This window comes from Halichoerus grypus, chromosome 2 (genome assembly GCF_964656455.1).
Source record: "Halichoerus grypus chromosome 2, mHalGry1.hap1.1, whole genome shotgun sequence".
Taxonomy (NCBI): domain Eukaryota; kingdom Metazoa; phylum Chordata; class Mammalia; order Carnivora; family Phocidae; genus Halichoerus; species Halichoerus grypus.
The window spans coordinates 115,188,312-115,195,949 of NC_135713.1; the positions used below are offsets into that span (position 1 = coordinate 115,188,312).

Genomic DNA, 7,638 nt, shown 5'->3' on the forward strand with positions numbered 1-7,638 from the left:
CCTTCCCTGATGATATTCTGCCGGGTACCAGAATTTCTCAAGTTATAGCCTGATGTTATCTACATTAAATTCAGCTGGGGGTACGTGCTAAAGCATAATTCCTGGGCTCTACCTCTGACTTTCCAAGTTAGAATTCCTGAGAGGCAAGTCCCAAAGATAAACATTTTTAATTTGCTTCTTGGGTGACTTCTTAAAAATGTGAATATTTGAGAGCCAGTGTGGTTAACAGGCAGGCCCTTGACAGTAACAGTAACACATTGGAAAGACCGTGGTAAGAGAAGTCAGATGACCTGGGTTTTAATCCCACTCTGCGAGTAACTAGTTCTGTGATTTTGGACAAGTCCCTTCCCTTTTCTGGGCCTGCAATATCACATCTGTCAAGTGATGATGTTAGATCAGATGCCTACTGTAATGTTTCTTAAATATTTTAAGTAGACCTTCACACAATAGGAAGAAGGTTCTATGACTGTCCGCACTGATCAGTCTTCTTTGTAGGGCCGGCCATTGCATTTCAGAGAGACTTTCCCTACGTGGAGCAGGGTCAAGGCTGGCCAGCACCACTGCCAAGGCACCCTGTGACCCAGCAGCAAGATCACAGGGCTTCTTCTTGTGGGAACTCTGTGGCTCTTGCAGGCACAGCTAAAGATAGGTGAGGGATGGCTGTCATTCCACGTGTGCCAGGGTTGAGGCACAGAGGTAGTTTTTTGTTTTTCTCTGGCCAGCAGCATATTTTCATGGAAAACAAGCAATACTTCCTGTTTGAGAAATCAGGGGGATTTTAGAACTGACACCAACAACTCCCTAATTTATTTCAGCAAAGAGGTAATCGTGTCCAGTCTCTGAAACAATTCCTGCAGATCCAACAGCATGCATTTCATTTGTGGCCCACACAACTGTATTGGCCTTTACAAGAGAAGCAAGTATGTCCTCAGTGGCTGCTTTGTATCGGCAATTAACTCATCTGTGGGCAGAATCCGGTATCTGCATATGCAAATGCACGTTTAGCAGCTCACCATAGAATGCAGGGACACATTTCATTTTGCAGGCACATTTTGGGAGCCTGGAAGAATATGCGGTCTTTGTTTTAATCGGCAGTGGCTTGTCCAGTGTTTTCCATACCAACATGTTTATTAAATGAGTGTTTGATCTTTCGGTCCCAAAATAAACAGCTAATGAATATTCATGAATATTGAATGGAGTCAGAGAAAAAGCCAAGAATAGAACATCAGAGTGCATACTCCTACTCCCCATCTGTAACCATTAGGAAAACAGGACTACATTGCCACTAGCTAGGCATGGAGTCATTCATTCAACAAACAGCTATTAATTTCACATTATGTACAAGCCACTAAAATAAACAATAGAGGCTTTTTTTTTAATTTCAAGGAGGACAAATTACCTGAAAGTAAAGAATAATGATTTAAGAGTATTCATTCAGCAAATATTTACTGAGTCCATACGTCACATGAGACCGTGATATAGGCACGAAGCATCAAGCTATTAATTTTTTTAAAGTGATAAAAATCATTTCCCTTACAGAGTTTATGCTCAGGTTGAGGAAGACAAAGAACAAATGACTATAAGATATACAGTATGACTGATGGTGGCAAGTACCATGCAAAAAAATACATAAATAGAAAAGCGAATACGGGTGTCTATGAAAAGACACTAATGTAACCTGGGAAATGAGGAAAGTCTTACAAAGAAGATAAAATATGAATATAGACTTGATGGCAATACGGAAGTGAGCCACAGGGGTATCAGTGAGAAGAGTATTCGAGACATAGGAAATTTTGGGTGCAATGCCTCTGAAGAAGGTGAGCACACAGGAATTTAGGAGTACACAAGGGAGGCTAGTGTAGCTAACGTAGAGGGAACAAGTCTGAAGAAAATAGTTCGAGATAAGAGGACGTCAGATCATGTCAGGCTATAGAAGATACAAAAAGTCTTTGACTTTGACCCTGAGTAAGATGGGAGGCCATCGGGGTTTGAGAAGAGGAATGACACGATCCACTTGGATTTTTTTTTTTTTTATTTTATTATGTTATGTTAATCCCCATACATTACATCATTAGTTTTTGATGTAGTGTTCCATGATTCATTGTTTGTGTATAACACCCAGTGCTCCATTCAATACGTGCCCTCTTTAATACCCATCACCAGGCTAACCCATCCCCCCACCCCCTCCCCTCTAGAACCCTCAGTTTGTTTTTCAGAGTCCATCGTCTCTCATGGTTCCTCTCCCCCTCCGATTCCCCCCCTTCATTCTTTCCTTCCTGCTACCTTCTTTTTTTTTTTTTTTTAACACATAATGTATTATTTGTTTCAGAGGTACAGGTCTGTGATTCAGCTTGGATTTTAAAGCAATGTCATTAGCCTATGAGCTCAAAGTAGCCTGAAGGGGCAAGGACAGAAGAAGCAAGTCCAATGGGGTGGTGTTGACTATCATCAGGTTAAGGAATGATGAAGGGCTGGATCAGGATAGAAATGGTGGAAATGATGAGAAATATCTGAATTTGGGATGTTTTGAGTCTGGAGCTAATATGATTTCTTAAACCATCTAACGTTTCATTTTGAAATACAATACACATGCAGAAAAGCGCATCAAATAGAAATGTAAAATTTACCAATGTAATATAATGCAATATATGTAATATAAAGCAAACACCATGTATCCACCTTGCAGGGTAAGAAAAAAAACACTGACAGCACTCCAGCTGCTCCACTCAACAAGCTGGAAGAAAGACTGAGTTAAGTAGAGGCACTGGAGATATAAAAGAGACCCAATCATACTTACAGAAGTGAAAAGGACAGCGTCTGAAATAAAAAAAAATTCACTAGGTAGGATGAACAGCAGAAGAGACATTTCAGAATAAAAGATTAGTGAACTTTCCAAGATGGTGTCTTTAATGAAAAGGGATAGAACTACATTCTTAAGAAACATGATGAACATCTTCCAAGAGAAATAAAAGCTGTTCCTGAGGGTTCTGTCACTGCCAGAGGAAATATTCTCTTCACAGTAGGAAACACAGATTCAGAGTGTTACTGGCTTGCAAAGCGGATTGAGACTGTTCTTGTTCAGTCCTGGTATCCAATCACAGTGGCTACAAATTCTAGAGTGGAGAAGAAAATATTGGCCAAATATTTCTTAGAAAATTGCGATCACCCAGATGGTATAAAAGTTACATGGTTTCGGCTACAGGGGAGTCTTCTTCCAAGACACCGCTGGCTAGGAGCGCCTGCTTGCTTGGTTAACTTCACAGGAACACGTACGTAGCAGGGATTGCTCTAATTGAAAATATGGAACAAGAGATCCTGTTCCAGGCTATTCTGCTCCATTGGCAGTAAATAGTATCACAACAGCTTGAAGGAAAGACCATGACAAAGATGCTTTTGCACACAGAGTAACACAGTTTTCATCAGTGCCTGTATTTGTAGTCAGGGAAATGATTTTAGATATTTCAGGTAAGAAATTCCCTTTCCTGAGAATTCAAAGGGCAACAAGCTGCTGCCATTTTATCTTAGTGTTAGTCAAGGGGATGGTATAGATAGACCTCACGTGAAATTGCAGAAAGTATAAACAAAACAAAACAAAAACCCAAAACTGGAGTTTTAAAATATTTCCTTCGGTGCTGGTGGAGCTCTGCTCCAGAAATTAACAAGGAAATCCTTGAATTTTCCCTTCAGGTACTGTGTGGCTTTGGGATTAACGTCTTCAAGGATGCAGGTGTTAATCCCAACAAAAGGCCCAGAAAGGGCTGATTAGCTTTACATAGGACATGGCAGAGAAATTTGTTGCACCTGAGAAAAAGATACCTTGAAGAATTTGGTCATGATCTTCTCCATACTGCCTTCAAGAGTGGGAGGATGGCAAGGAGCTGTTCACATATGAAGAAAAAGTGCAAAACTAAAGAATGAGCCAGAAAATGCATCACATTAGGCCTTGCTTTATGACTGGATATATGAGCATATGTGGGTGTGTGGGTACACGTGTAAGCAGGCATCCGTATGTGTATGTAATACATCACGTTTATTTACAGATGTATTTCTTTATGTTCTGTGATACATTACAGCCATGTTATTTGTTGGTTTATGAACATACTGCCCTTTTCATTTGTTTTCCCCAACATTTAAGTAATCTCTAATTAGGAAATGCATTTAATCATGTGAGAGATTAATGTTGAAGTAAGCTTTTTAGGGCTCTATGCCAACAGATAGTAATTCAATCTGGTACTGATCTCCTCACAAATAACAGAACTGAGGAACTTTTATATAGAACTGGAGATCACATGAAACAGATCTGAATAAAATTACCATGATTGCTTTATGTTTATATTTAACTTGTATTTTTGTACAAACAAGATTGTGTTAGGTATATTTAAAGCTTTAGTGATTTAAGAGTCTTTCCAACTCTTCTGATTTTTGAGTGCAGACTTCTAAAAAAATATTTGAAAACAAATTACATTGCCTTTTTTTTTCCCATTAATCCTTAAATAAAGTCTGGCCTTAACAAAGTTGCTTGTGTTATAAACAGTTTGAAAATTATGTTAGAACAAACCCTGGAGAAAATCAGGCTGTAAACCTACAACATGTGGAAAATGTTAGGTAAGGAATTAGTAGGAAAACTCATTAAGTCCTAGTGATGTAGCGTTTTGTTATACTCTAGCTGGTGAAAATGCTTCATAAAAATGTCTTCTCTCTCTCTGAGGAGGTGCCAGTAATATGCCAGAGCCAGCTCCCACTGGCTCCCCAGGACTGACTATATGCATCTCTCCCCAGCTCCACTTGCAGTGACATCAATAATGGCTTGAGGTTAGCCATGACGGGAGCACTGCACCATGCAAACTGGCAAATGCCACTGATTAGGGTTTTTTTTTTTTTTTGAAAAATCAGTTATTAAGCCTTTACTCATACAACATTCAGAGAACTAAGAGCCTACACACCATGCATTGTGGGTATAGAGATGAAAGACACCCTAGATATGGTTCCCGGGGAGACAGAATCTGAGATGAAGATGTCTGTGTAGGAACTTGTCTTAGCCCTGTCTTTCATTTTCTGTATTCTGATGCTTTGACATTTGGGGCCTTCCCAACACTAGAGGGACTACCCAATTTCTAGAGACAGCAACCAAACTGACTACCAGTGCGATTTTTATTTAGTTTTATTTTTATTTAAGATTTTATTTATTTATTTGACAGAGAGAGACACAGCGAGAGAGGGAACACAAGCAGGGGAGCGGGAGTGGGAGAAGCAGGCTTCCCGCCGAGCAGGGAGCCCGATGCAGGACTCAATCCCAGGACCCTGGGATCATGACCTGAGCTGAAGGCAGATGCTTAACCAACTGAGCCCACCCAGATGCCCTGAAGTGTTCTTTGAAATGCAAACCTAGCAATTCAGAATCCATACCCCCAACTAGGCGAGTAAGTGCTGCCTCTATGGCAGTCAGTGGACATCATTTGTTCCTTCCCTTGAAAATCCCAGTCATATTTCTTGCTCATAGGACCTCCCTCTCCCACTGCCTCCTGACTGACCCCAGTGTTTCCCTGTGTTGCCCACCATGGTGTGGTGGGCCCCCTCTTCTTGAGAACTGAGTAACAAACTATCTTCACAGTGGCAATCATCTCCTTCACACCTAAATAATAATAAAACCTATACTAAAACAGTAGCTTCTTGAAGAACGCTATCAAGATCAACACATTTGAGAAAGAGAGAACTAGAGTTGGGAAGAGAAGATTTACCTATGATTTAGTCCCAAGAAGGGCCTCAGTCAATCCCACGGAAATGGGATGGCCCTTCTAACGCATTCCCTTTGAGGCAAAGGGCCCAGCTTTCAAAAGCCTGTGCTGATCAGGGTAGGGTGTGTCCAGACTATAGACAGAGGGCTTGACCTTTGGCTGATAACATCGCCCAGAAAGGGATTCTGCTAAGTGCTGTGAGCCACCAATATCCTCAGCAGCTGGGGGAAGCTCTTCAGTTCTCAGAGAGGGCTGGGGGAGGTGCACCTCTGCACATGCTACATAACAGGAGGATAAAATCAACTGCCAAATGCTAGCTTTTAAGATTCGTGAGCTTTCTGATGGAGTCAGCGTCAGTGAGAAGAATAAATGCTGTCGTAGAAAAGGTGCTAAAAGTTCATGCCAAATGCAAAGTCAGATATGGCCCTTCAACTCTGGCAGAAAAATAAATGTAAAATAAATTAGCCATTTACAACTTTGCAAAACCCAACATACTGTGAAGATTTATCAGCTGGACCATGAAAAAAATTGACTATCTTCAACAAAGCAATTAAAAATGAAGACTGGTACAACTGAAGTCCAAATACAATAAGCTTTAAGAGTAGACTGAATGTGGAAATAAAAGTTTGTTCTATCTCTGTGTGTTTCTCTCTCCTCCTCCCTTCCTGTCTCTGTCTGTCTCTCTTTCTCTCTCTCCCCCTCCCTCCCTGTCTCTGTCCCTGTCTCTCTCCCTTTCTCTCTCTCTCCCCAAATTTGACTTTATAATTTCTTATCATTTTGTAAAGTTGGTGACTGGCTGAACAGGGTAGGACTACTGTCAAAGTCTGATGAAGCTCCTCATCCCCAACAACAGTGAGGACAAGGGCATGAAGCCCGTGTGGATTCTGAGCAGCAACAGGGTGATTCTAAGGAAATTTTGTTTGTCCTCTCTAGCAATTAGGGAATAAAGTATGTGCAATCCACACTTAACCACTCTTTCATTATTCTAATAAGCCATGATAGAAATAAAATACCCCCGCCCCCAATTAAACAGATACCATGGTTGAGCCACAAAGTCCTATAGGTAAAGGAAACAGACAAAAAAGAATGGACTTTATTCAAAGAAATTTAGCATACTTATACAGGAAAAGAAAATGCCTAGAGATTTCCTAAGAATTCACAGAAACAAGTGCAGATGAGGAAAAGGAGCTAGTCAAGGGACTGGCAGGAAGGAAAGACCACACTTCCTCACGACTAGTTGAATATATGGAAGTTTCTCTAGGGACACATCTTCTTTAAAACATGTTGTCTGAGTGCAGGGGTTTACCTGCTTCTTGATGCTTTCCTTGTATTGTATTCCAAATACCTAGACAGCTGCAGATCCCTTACTTGGTTCTATACATTCTAACACGTATTTATTGTTGTGGTCCTGTGCTTGCTGCCATTCAAGACACAAAGTTAACAACAGCTAAAATATTTTGAGCATATACCATGGACTAGACTCTACACACATCTTTTTAAACCCTCACAATAGTCCTTTGGTAATGAGCTTATTATTATGTCCATTTATGGGTAAAAAACCTAACATTCCAAAAATAAATAAATAAAGCTAACACTCAGGAACATTAAATAACTTGCTTAAAGATATGAGCTTGTGGTGTGTGGGAGGGGGAAAATTTGGTGGAGGATTAGGGGACCCTATTCCAACAGGTCCCTGGAATTGAGCTGGATATCTACCAGACCACTCTGAGCACCCACGAAATCAGCCTGAGATGTAAGAAGATCTGGATCTCTACAAACAGAATATTGCAAGTGGTTGGTTCCGAGGTATGAAGTGGGGAGCTGTGATTCCATGGGCAGATATCGGAGGATAAATGGCAGGGGGAGGGAGCCTGGCCGTGGGGATCCTACACTGCTGTTGAGT

The 7,638-nt window shown here is 40.9% G+C and overlaps 1 pseudogene; it reads left to right on the forward strand.

Annotated features, from left to right (window-relative positions):
- The first annotated feature begins 2,890 nt into the window (after positions 1 to 2,890).
- Positions 2,891 to 3,918, forward strand: LOC118518666 (nicotinamide phosphoribosyltransferase pseudogene; annotated as a pseudogene).
- The last annotated feature ends 3,720 nt before the right edge of the window (positions 3,919 to 7,638 follow it).